The 12,918-nt window shown below is 37.1% G+C and overlaps 1 long non-coding RNA gene across 11 annotated transcripts in view; it reads right to left on the bottom strand.

The window, feature by feature from the left end:
- LOC143684898 (uncharacterized) overlaps nt 1-12,918 on the bottom strand; it is a 391,441-nt gene that overhangs the window by 148,483 nt on the left and 230,040 nt on the right. For all 11 annotated transcript variants that reach the window (XR_013176245.1, XR_013176243.1, XR_013176248.1 and 8 more), the window contains exon 4: nt 4,846-4,905. This is a non-coding gene — a long non-coding RNA (uncharacterized LOC143684898). The remainder of the gene's footprint in view (nt 1-4,845; nt 4,906-12,918) is intronic.

Raw genomic sequence — 12,918 nt, 5'->3', positions numbered from 1 at the left:
CAATGCAGTCGGGGCTCACGCTAACCAGGTGCTTATAACCGACCACACCATGCTGGTAGGGGCCGAGGCTGTGCCAGACCAAGAGCCAGGGTGGGACTATCAGGTGGACACTCCAGCGGCGAGGAACGGGCAGACTAGATGGGACAAAATGCTTACATGCCTCATAGCCGGCATGCAGAAAGCTTCAGATAAAGTAGTAAACTTCCATAAGTTAAGGGAAATTACCCAGGGTCCTGATGAAAACCCGGCTGCTTTTCTACACTGGCTCACAGAAGCCCTCTCCCAATATATCCACCTAGACCCTGACTCGGAGGCTGGTAAAACTGTTTTAGCCACACACTTTATATCCCAATCGGTTCCAGATATAAGGTGTAAACTTAGAAAAATTGAGGACGGTCCTCAGGCCCCTATCCATGACCTGGTAAACATGGCCTTTAAAATTTCTAATACTCGTGATGAACTAGAGAGGACAGAAAAGGAATCCCGGGACTGCTGAAGGGTGAATTTACAAACCCAATGCCTAATTGTGGCTCTGCGGCTCACTTCAATGGAGACAAAGCCGGCTACAACTAATCCACCACCAGAAAAGTGCTTCAAATGTGGCCTTGACAGACACTGGTCCTGCCAGTGCCCCAATCCTCAACCGCCCAAGGGACCATGCCCTCTCTGTGGTACAAAAGGACATTGGAAAAGTGACTGCTCCTTGGCGCCTGGCCGTGGAGGGGCCATCCTTCCAACCCCTAACCCACCTCTGGCAGTCCTGGGCCTGGCCACCAACGACTGACAATGCCCAGCCTCAGCAACCCCAATCACCCTCATTGAGCCCAGGTAACAATCAAGGTAGTGGGTAAGTCCACCTCCTTTTTAGTGGACACAGGGGCTACCTTTTCTGTCCTCCCCTCTTACTCAGGTCAACTCCTTCCTTCCCAGGTCATGGTTATGGGCATAGACGGCCAACCTTCATGCCCCTTAACTACTGGGCTGCTTACATGTTTAATAGATGGGTACCCCATTACACATTCTTTCTTAGTAATGCCTTCTTGCCCTAGCCCACTAATGGGGTGAGATCTTCTTGCCAAATTAGGAGCCTCACTACACTGGATAAAAAACCCTCAAACAAATTTACTATTACCCTTATGTGTGGCCTCCACCTCCACTCAGGGTTCCACCCTTCCCGCTCCTCCCTACCACCTCACCTAGTAAACCCAGATTTCTGGTGTAATGGAACTCTTACCAAGTACCTTAACTCCACTGCCCCAGGGCCATGCTTCCTGGTAATTATTGATCCTCAATTGATCCTCTATGGGGAGTCCAAACTAACTTGGTTACTGCCCTCTCCTCACTCAAAAAGGGCTGCCTTTCTTCCTATCCTAATAGGCATCAGCCTGACCACTTCAGTTGCAGCCTCAGCCACAGCAGGAGGGGTGCTGGGACACAATATTTTAACCTCTCAAAACTTTGAAACTCAACTACAGGTAGCCCTGGAATCAACATCAGAATCCCTCTCCTCCTTACAATGCCAACTTACCTCACTAGCCCAGGTAACTCTTCAAAATCGATGGGCCTTAGACCTGCTGACAGCTGAAAAAGGAGGAAGGTGTATACTCCTACAAGAGGAATGCTGCTATTGCATCAATGAGTCAGGTCTGGTGGAACAAAATATTCAAACCCTAAACAAACTAAGAGACAATCTCTACCACAGAAAACAAGGAACCAACTCTGCCTTAAACTGGTTTTCTTCTCCTCTGGTGACGTGGCTCCTCCCACTACTAGGACCAGTTATCCTAATCTGTCTCTTTTTTCTCCTAGCTCCCTGCCTCCTCAACTTCCTTCAGGGATGCATGAAGGAACTATCCCAGGTAGCAGTAAACCAAATGCTCCTGCATCATTATCATCACCTGCCTTCCTCACCAGATTCCTACCACCATCCTCCCCACTCCCCTAGCCATGATGGTTCCGGCCTATAACCCCACGCCGCTTCATTATAGCAGGAAGTAGCCAGAAAGATCTCGGCATCCTATTATCACAAAAAGGCTAGAATGTTAGGTCGGGGGAACGGGGAAGGGCACTGCAACTGGAGCTGCAGAGGCTGTGTTGCCCCTCCCAGCCTGACTTCCAGAACTAATGAACTGCCCCTTCCAGACATCACCTGACCTCCATCCTTAAAAGCTGCCTGTGCCAAAGCCCGCATGCGCACTCACCTCCCTCCATCTTGGGTTTGGTGAGTTCTGCCCGGGAGCGCAGTGCTACCCCCCGGCCCACACACACACACACTTTAAATTTCCTGGTGAGCCTTTCTTCTTTCTCACCCTTTCACCTCCTAAGCCTTTCAATAGAGAGTAATAAGGACAGGCAGACACATTGCAAATACATAGGTTAGTAATAATTCTCTATGAGAAGGTGCTATTTCAGCGAAGTCTTGAAAGAATTAAGGGGGACAGCTCTGTGGAAATCTTGGAGATTTCTTGGAAAGAGTATGCTAGGCAGAGGAGAAAGGCTCCAAACAAAAATGTGCCTGGTGAATAACTGCAAAGACTGAATGGCTGGACAGATTGAATGAGGGCAAGGGTAGGGACATGAGGTCAGAGAACTAAATGCACAAAGAGAGGGAATGATTGTTGTTAGATCATCTGTAACTAACATTTGAAAAGGTTATGTATGGAGTAAGAGGATGATGTTAGCTAATGTGTTGTCAGAATTCTTTTTTCCTGAGAGTTTACTGTTCTTGGTATTTAGGAACAAAAATTGAATGCTGATGTGATAGACATAAAAATTACTGCATCATTCAAGGCATAGAAGTTGATACAAAACTATGCAATTCCCACAGAAATGTGGCATTTTTTTTAATGTATCCTTTTGTTAGGGAGGGGCGTTCCTAGAACTTCCATTCCTACCATGATAGTCCTCCTTAAAAATAAGTTACAGATCAAAGATAAGGATTCTTCTCATTTCTGAGACTATCCAGAGTAGTTTCAGAGACCAATAGACTGAATATGAAGAGGACTCAGGACAAAATTATCCATTTTCACCAGACCCATATAAGCCTATATACTAATTAGTGGGCCAGTAAAACAGTCTAGGGCCCAATGAATTTGTATTATCTCAAAGCCAGTAATCAAGACTCCTCAAAATATTTGGTTATAACTCTTCCAAGTATACACTTCCTGATTAAGCAGACAGTAATTTTAGGGATGTTGGGAAAATGATTCACATTAGACATGTGTATTATTTTAACAGAATCCTTCCTCAAATGTCTGTATTCTCATCTTTATTCAAAGGTTCTGGGTATATGAAATGACTTAACTAAGGCAATTAGATGAGGAAGCAAAATTCAGAGGGTGACTTATGCCATCCAGGGCCCTATTTATCATGATTATTTCTTCCTTTCCCTTTTCTTTTCTTTTGACATTGTTATTATTGTTTTATGCAGGCCTTAGTGGGCAGTTTAACAATTCTATCCCTAGAGATCCCAATATTTAATATATTATAATCAGAGAAATCTGCAAATTAAGTTGTCCATCAATTTTGAATACAACATGTGTTTGCTACCATACTGATAAGATTATTTTGCTTCTGGGCATTGCCTGCTCTCTCCAAGTCAGGTCTCCTCCCTTCCTAATTGAGATCAAGATAACAGTTAAGAGCAGCCCTTCCCAACCAGTTTTCTAGCCCAGGAAAAGCAGTGAATGGTGTGAAGTGCTTTTCTTTTAAAGTCTTGGTTCTTTGCTCATCGATATATTACTAACGACAAGGAAGAGAGGCCCTATAGGATAAACCAGGTTAGGAGATAGATGGGTAAAACGCATTTAATAATGCTGGTCCAAAATCCTTATTGCCAAACTCTTTATAATATTAAAACTAGGGAGAATCTCTGGCTGCTCCATAAACTTAATTTCATTCTCCCTTTTTCCTGTATCAGCAGATCTCCATCTATACTGCAACCTCCTGTAGCTGCAGAAGTAGGGCACTAGGACATGGACATAGTTGAATTAAACAGTACTTTAAAAGATGTTTTCTATACAGTGAAAACTTATCAAACAGAATTTTGAAGATGTTTAAAAGCTATTAAACTATTTAAACCATTTTATCTGATATTAAATCTGGAAACTTTAGAAATAGTTAAAACTGATTTTAGTAAAATAGAAATTTGTAAATTAAGCATCAGTCAGTCTACAAAAATGTGAAAGAGCCTCTCATATATTGAAGTTGGTGAAATAAAAAATAATTTCAAAAGAGATAAAAAAATTAATGTAAACCAAGAATTTTTCATACAAACATATTTTAGTTTTATTTTAAAGAATAGTCATTGACAATACTAAGAATAGTACATCCATGGAAATATTTATAAGCATAAGAAAGTGAAACCATTTTAACATTATATAAAATGATATGAAAGTACATCAAAAATAATATTAAGTAATATGTATTTCTTTACCATATTCATGAAGATTATTACTTGTAAATTATTTTGGATAAGTTGTCAAATTTTGTGAATTCTTCAAATTTGTCATTGACACATTAAGGCTCCAATGACTTGATATATATCCCTTCCAGTCTGAGATGGAGTATTCCCTTCAACTTTAGACTATAAAAAAAAGCAGCATTTTCCAAGATGGGCATCAATTGCTGATGTGAAAATCTAGCATGTAGAATTACATCAATGAAAATGGCATAGTAAGGAATTCTAAATTGTGTTCCTCCATAAAAGTGATTAACAATCTTTGAGATGAACTAATTCAGAATTCTGGAATTAGCCACAAATTTTAAGCAATTTGTATAGAGTTTATTCAAAGAAACTGACTGATTTTCAATAAGAATAGCAAGTGTTGTAGTATTTTAACTTACCCTACTCCAATCTTCAAGCTTCTAGCTCAGGAGTAGCCATGTAAATAACAGTCTGCATTTCTAAAACCAGAGGAAGCAGAACAGAATTTAATTACAAAGAATTGTAATTACTTATTTGTTCTGACCTGTCTGGCAGCTCTCTGGAGGGCTAGCTCAAAAGATTTGTCTTTATTTCACTAATTCAGATTTGCCTAGGGCTAAAGTCGTTTCCCAGGGGACATTTGTCAAAAACATTTACAGAGTGATTCCCTGTTTGTTTCTGACTCAGGAAATGAGTGGCAGCTGGTCAAACAATAGATTAGCCAAAGATCTTGGGAGGAAAACTCAGGAAATGAGATGTCTATAATGGCTTTGCAAAGCTCTGACATATTCCTAGGTTCTAGAAAGCCACATGTAGGTGCTGGCCTATGTACATGCACAGGAAAGACTTAAGCTCTCCCCACCCACTAAACTTGAGGTTCTGTGGAATAGGAAGTGAAGGTGGCTAAGAAGTGTTGTAAATGACCTAGCAAGTGTTAAGGGAATGGCCCAACACAGAGCCATCTTGGAGACTGAGAACTGGTGTGTCTTTGTGTGTGTGTATTCGTGTGTGTTTTCTTCATTTCAGGTATTTAAGGAAATCTGTCAAATCACTAGCCAACCACTAAGATAACAAGACAGGAACTTCTTGGCCACACACAACAAAAATCACAGGCTTACAAATGAGTTCAGAAAAATCACCAAACACAACTACAACAAGAATCAACATGAACAAATTTGGGGGAATGGAGAAAATCTGAATTTAAGAGTTACTACATTACAATGTTTAAAATGTCTTGTTTTCAACAAAAAATTACAAAGAAACAAGAAAGTATGTCCCATGCAGTGTAAAAAAAGAAATCAATACAGGGCAGGCCATGGTGACTCAGCAGGCAGAGTTCTCACCTGCCATGCTGGAGATCCAGGTTCAATTCCCAGTGCCTGCCCATGTAAAAAAAAAGTCAATAGAAACTTCCTGGTGAAGCCAAAGCATTGGGATTACTAGACAAAGAATTTAAATTAGCTTTGCCAAATACATTGAATGAGCTCAAGGAAACCATGTCTAAAGAATTGAAGAAAAGTTTGAGAATAATGTTGCATCAAGTAGAAAATATCAATAAAGGGATAGAAATTTGAAAAGAACCAAATACGAATTTTTGAGTTGAAGAATACAATAACTGAAGTGAAAAATTCACTATAGGGGCTTAAAAACAGGGTTTAACAAACAGAAGAAAGAATAAGCAGACTTGAAGACAGTCTGAGGAATAGAAAGGGAAAAGGATGAAGACCCTATAGATATGTGTGGTATTATCAAGCAACGAACATATACATTATGGGACTCCCAGAAGGAGAGGAGTGAGAAAGAGGCAGAAAGAATATTTGAATAAATGACTGAAAAATTCCAAAACTTGATGAAAAACATTAATCTACACTTTAAAAATCTCAGCAAACTCCAAATAGGATAAACTGAAAGAGATATTCCCTGAGACAATTCATAGCAAATTTTCATGTACTATCATAATTGAGCTGTTGAAAGACAGAGACAAAGAGAAAATAGTGAAAACAGTAAGCAAGTAGCAATTCATCACATACAAGAGGATCCGCAATAAAATTAGCAGCTGATTTCTCAATAGAAACCATGAAGACTAAAAGGCATAGTGATGACATATTCAAATTGATGAAAGAAAAAAAGCTAACAACCAAGAATTTTGTATCTAGCAAAACTATTCTTCAAAAATGAAGGAGTAATTAAGAAATACTCATATTTTAAAAATAAAAAATATTTTTGGTAGCTTATTTTTCCTATAAAATGCTAAAAAAAAGTGCTTCAGGCTGCAATGAAAGGAATCTTGACAGTAACTCAATTCCATATGAAGAAATAAAGAACATCAAGAAAGTAAATATAAAAGACAGTATAAATATATTTTTTGTTTGTAACACATTTTTCCTACCTAATTTTTAAAAGAACTGCATAAAGCAACAATTATAAATCTAGCTTTATGGCACACAATGTATACAAACATATTTTACAGCAATAATTTTATTAAGGTGGTGATGAGGATTTGAGCTATCTAGGAACAAAATTTTCATATACTCTTGAAATTAAATTGGATTAATCCAAACAAAATTGTTTTAAATTAAAATGTTAATTTTGGTCCTAAGAGCTAAGCAAATAAATCAAGAAAATATAGTAAGAGAGATGACAAGGAAATTTTAATTACCATTTTAAGAAGTACACTAGAAAATATCAGTTCAACATAAAATAAGACAGTAATGGAGAGATTGAGGAATGACAAAAACAAGACACATAGAAAACAAAAGTTAGCATGTTACCATGAGGATGCATAGTTGATGGTATTGAGGAAAAGGTTATTGTAATTGGGGTCAAGAAATTGAGACACTGATTGTTAGATATTTAATTCTCAAGGATGTTAAAGTGGCATAAAAAGATGAGAAGCACTGGTAAGGTGAAGAACCAAGAGCTTAAGTTTCCACTGGATGAGTGGTAACTACAGGAAGAGAGGAGATGATATCAACATGGAGGGAAAGTAAAGGTTCTAGCCCTGAAGGAGTTAGTGGATGTGTACCAGTACCATGGTCTCAAGGAATGAAGGAAAGGAAGAAGGCACTATCCCTAACTCTGGCCTGTGAGACATGAGGGGAAATAAATAAGTTGCTAAAGAAGGTAACTGAAAAAGAGAGTCCTCCAGGGTTTGATGGTGGTGGATTTCAACTAAAACTAGTAGGTGATAGGGATATTCACAGAAAACCAAAACGGCCTAAGATTATTTTTCCTCCTTTTTTAGTACTGTTCCTTCAGTGTTTATTTTTCCATATGAAGCAATGACAGGGCATGTGTGCAGTAGGATAACAATATCAATAATCATCAAGTAGCACATTATATATAGTTTAACATGAATTTTAAAGAAAAAGAAAACTCTGAAGTGGCATCAACTCAATTCATAAGCATGGTGACTTAAAATATTATGATTAAGAAACTCTTAATGTGCATAGACTCTATTGGATGTCCACCAAAAATGAATCCGTACAATTAATCTGACCTTCAGCATATTTCCATTTATGGGACTCTTGTAAGTATTTAAATTTAAAATAAAATCATGTCTGTTTTAAAACAGAGAATGAAATATACTCAAGTATACCAATGTTGAGGCACTAGCTATTGTAGAAACAAACAAAACATTTGGCTACAAAATAGAAATTTCATATTCAAAACTAATTATGTAAATTATAATTGAAAAAGGAAACCTGAAGAGAAAAAAATGGGTTTGATATGCTGAATTGTCATGCAGAGAAAACTGCACTTAACTAAGGCATTCACTAAGATGCTAATAATGCTAATAATGCTAATGTGTTGAAATGAGTTTACAAGCTAAGTTAGTGCAAGAGAAAAGATAGGGCATTCAAATGAAGGCTCTCTGTTGCACTGTTTGAGTACTGAAGCATTTAAATGTTGTCTGCTTCAGTACTTGCTGCTGGTAACCCCTAAGGAAAAATAATATCAATCAGAAATAAGTTTTGTTTCCTAATAAATTATTCAAATTCCAGTAAAATCCTCACATGCTAATGTATTTTACTCACATGTTGAAACAGCAACTTTCTCCTCACTATCTGAATTTTATCACCTTACTACATATTTAAAATCACAAACTTGGCAACCCCCATTTACTAGATGTGCAAACTTTGCCTTGTTTCTTAACTTTCCTAGCCCTCATACATTAAAAGCAGAAAATAATAGCATCTATCTAGTAGGGTTGTACTAATATCAAACTACGTAATATTTTCCTTATTACATTTTATTTTCTCTTTCTTGTAGTTTCTAAATGTTCTTATTTCATTATTCCATTCTTTTATATGTCATAGGTCTATTGTTTTCTAACGTCTTCATCTGAGCTTTCCATAGTAAGCCACCTTTTACTGGAGACCTCACACCAGAAAGCTGTTTTTATGCTCAGTTCAAGAAGAGTTGCTCTCAAACCCTGCTGCACAGACATAAATCCAGGGTCTCCGATACTTCAATCGATGGATGGATATATTTCTTCCCTGATCATTCAATTTGCAATTATAGAAGTAATTGTCTGAAAACAAGTGCAAAGCTGGTAAATTTTCTGAGGCTTTTTGGTGACTTAAAATATTATGATTAAGAAACTCTCAATGTGCATAGACTCTAATGGATGTCCACCAAAAAGGAATTGTTCTAGTTTGCTAGCTGCGGGAATGCAACACACAGAAACGGATTGGCTTTTAATAAAAGGGGATTTATTTTGTTAGTTCTTCAGAGGAAAGGCAGCTAACTTTCCACTGAGGTTCTTTCTTACGTGGAAGGCACAGGATGGTCTCTGCTGGTCTTCTCTCCAGGTCCTTGGGTTCCAACAACTTTCCCCGGGGTGACTTCTTTCTCCATTTCCAAAGGCCTGGGCTGAGCTGCAAGTGCTGAGATGAGGAACGCCGAGCTGCTTAGGCTGTGCTGCATTGCATTCTCTCATTAAAGCACCAGCCAATTAAGTCAAACGTCACTCATTGCAGCAGACATGCCTCCTAGCCAACTGCAGATGTAATTAGCAACAAATGAGGTTCACGTACCATTGGCTTATGTCCGCAGCAACAAGACTAGGCATGCTCACCTGGCCAAGTTGACAACTGAATCTAACTAACACAGGAATCCTTACGATTAATCTGACCTTCAGCATATTTCCATTTATGGGAATCTTGTAAGTCAAAAGTGAGACACAGAGTTAAATCTACAGTACTTATATATATATGATAAGAACTTAGCAGAAAGTATTAAGAAGTTAAAAATAAATGTATATTATAAATTATTTTTATCTATTTAAGAATTGAATTTTGAAGGATAAAATCTAGTCTCAACTGGAAGAGTGGGAAAGGGATTTTTGAAGCTCAGAAAGAGTGGGGAAAATCTTTTGGTGAATTTAATATTTTTTCTCTCTTTTATTTCAGTTTCTCATACTTTCCCATGCAAGCAATTCCATGGTAGTGATAGCTACTGCCATGGCAATGAAAATGACAGCAGTAAGGCATACAGGAGCCTACAGCTCTAATGGAAGTGGTAAACCCATCCCTTTAATAAGAGGAACTGAGATTTCCAAGAGGGAGGGGTATACCACTATTTTTTCTCTCTCTATCATCCCACTGATTGGTCCAGTCATGGGTGTAGATGCAGAATTGTGCAGCACTCTGCATAAAGCCCCAACTTTCTTGTCAGGATATCAGAAAGGGGAGTTCCAGGGAACGTAAAAAATGTAATGGAGATGACAGAGAGGTAAATTCCCACAGTCATTCATTAGCTCATTCATCATGCTTGAGCTGCACATGTGTGAATATGACCCTTAAAAGTAAACCACAGACGTTGAGAATTGAACTATAGATTAGGTCACAACCCAGGTCCCAGACTAGCAGTGTGAGGTTTAAAAACATGGAGCAGATCCAAATAACACTGCAAAAGTTTGAAAACAGAATTAAGAGTAAACCACAGACTAAAATAATTTATCAGAACTTGTAGCCTGAACCTAACCAGGTTGATTACCTACAAAAACAAAAGTATCAATATGACTATAGGATTAAAACATGAACTAGAGTTTCCAAACATAATATTCAAAATTTCCAAAACAAACCTAGTTATTTGACAAGTGAATAAACAGAAAAATCTCAATTTACATGGGAAAAGACAATCAACAGATACTAGTGCTGTGAAGACCCAGGTGTTAAAATTATCTGACAAGAATTTTAAAGCAATTGTTTTTAAAAATGTTCAAAGAAATAATGGCAAACATTTTTAAAACACATGAAGAAATAGTAAGTCTTGACAAAGGGATAGAAAATATAAAGAAAAACTAAATGGAAATTGTAGAACTGAACAGTCATAATCAAAAATAAAAAAAATTAAAAATGATGGATACATTCACTGGTAGGAGGAAAAAGAAAGAGACAGAAAACTTGAAGATGTAATCTGGACAACAAAGGGCATTAAAAGGCCAACAAAGAAATAAATAGAGCCTAAGCGATCTTAGGTATTACACCAGGAAGTCTAATAATCATGCCATCACAGTCCTAAAAGAAAAATTAAAAGAATGTACTGCAGAAAAAAAAACATTTTAAAAGTAATGCCAGAAACCTTCCCAAATTTCATGGGAATATATAAACTTACAGAATCAAGATTAGCGAGCTCCAGACAGGAAATCCGTATTAGAAATGCCATAATCAAACTGCTGAAAACTAATAAAAAAAAAATATTGAAGACAGTTGGAGAGAAGTGATACATTATTTACAGAAGAATAAGAATTCAATAACTGCAGATGTTTTATAAGAAAACACGGAGGCCAAAAGATAGTGGAACAATGTTTTTGAAGTGCTGAAAGAAAAGAGCTATGAACCCAGAATTCTATATCCTTTGAAAATATCAGGAATGAGGGTAAAATCAATGGAAGATAAAGGAACACTGACAGAATTTATTATCAGCAGCACCATATGTAAAACAGCAATCAATTATACTACTTTATAGAGACAATGAAAAAGTAGAAAGTTAAATTTTTTAAAATTCCATCTTAAAATGAAATATTTACCTGTAAATCTATAGAAAACCTGATATGCATGTTGAAATCTACAAAATGAAGGTGAAAGAAAACAAGTAAGACCTAAAGATATGGAAAGATACACTAGATTCAGCATAGTATATTGTCAGTTTTCTCCAGATTGATCTAATAAGATTGATTCCAGTTATAACCCTAGAAGAATTTAGTATATGGAGAAAATATGATTGTAAAATGTATGTGAATAGGGAAAGGAAATATAATAGCCAAAATAATTTTTACAAAAGTGATTAAAGTATGAATTATGCTTTCTGATCATAATACTTATAATAGCTACAATAATCAATACAATAATCAGTGTGTTGATCTATCACCATGTATTCCAGACAATTGATCAGTGTCATATATTTATTCCTATTGCTGAAGATCAATGGAACAAACTAGAGAGTACTGCATTAAGCCTACAGAAAGATCACTCAACTTTTTAACAATTGGCATAGGAACTATTGGACAAACACAAGGTAAATAATAAATAACAAATAAATAAGATCTTGACCTAAATTTCATATATTATAGAGAAGTTCAGTCACAGTGGATAATAATAAATAACGTAAAATGCAATAAACATATGTAGAAGGAAACATAGAAGATCATCTTTATGACCTAGTTGCAGGCAAGGAGTTTTCAGATATGAAATCATAAGTACAAGTCATAAAAGAAAAAACTTGATAAATTGGATGTTATAAAATTTAAAACTTGTGCTCTGTGAAAAACACTGTTAGACTATACGATAAGCTAGAAACTGTACAAACACAAGGAATGAGCCCTAATGTAAATCATGGACTATAGTTATAGTAAAAAAAAAAATAAAAAAAAAGATTAGCTACAACCTAAAAGGAAATATTTGCAAATCACATAGCCTTTAAAGTACTTGTATACAGGACACATAAAGAATTCTCAAAAACCAATGGGAAACAATCACCTTATAAAGTGGGATATAAATTCAACTGTTGCTTATCAACTAATAAAGAGAAATGTCAATCAAACCACAATGAGAACCATTATACACATACTAAAACAGCTTTAAAAAATAACATCAAGACCAGAGGTTCCAGGAAGATGACAGAATAAGATAGATTGAGTTCAACTCTGCTCCAAGGACAGCTAGAGAAGGAATGGGAGGGCTACTGAAACAGTAATTCCAGGGTGTAGGTGAAGTGGGAAAGTCTTCTGTACCACATAGGGCAGCCCTGGTTGCAAAGTTGAGGAACTGAGAAGCAGAGAACTGGAGACATTTCAGCTGGTGCAAACAGCCTAACACTGAAGCCTGGAATCCTCAGGAGTGCATGGACAGGGACTAGGAAGTAAGCCAAGCCACATTCCTTGAATGCACTACCCTCACCAGCAAAGCCTCATGAACTGCCACTCACCCCATACTCCATGCACTTGAACCCTGTCACCCACCAACCCTCCATACGCTCCAAGCATT

This window comes from Tamandua tetradactyla, chromosome 5, assembly GCF_023851605.1.
Source record: "Tamandua tetradactyla isolate mTamTet1 chromosome 5, mTamTet1.pri, whole genome shotgun sequence".
In the NCBI taxonomy this organism is placed as follows: Eukaryota; Metazoa; Chordata; class Mammalia; order Pilosa; family Myrmecophagidae; genus Tamandua; species Tamandua tetradactyla.
The sequence above is the reverse complement of the archived record's forward strand: the minus strand, read 5'-3'. Positions and strand labels throughout refer to the sequence as shown.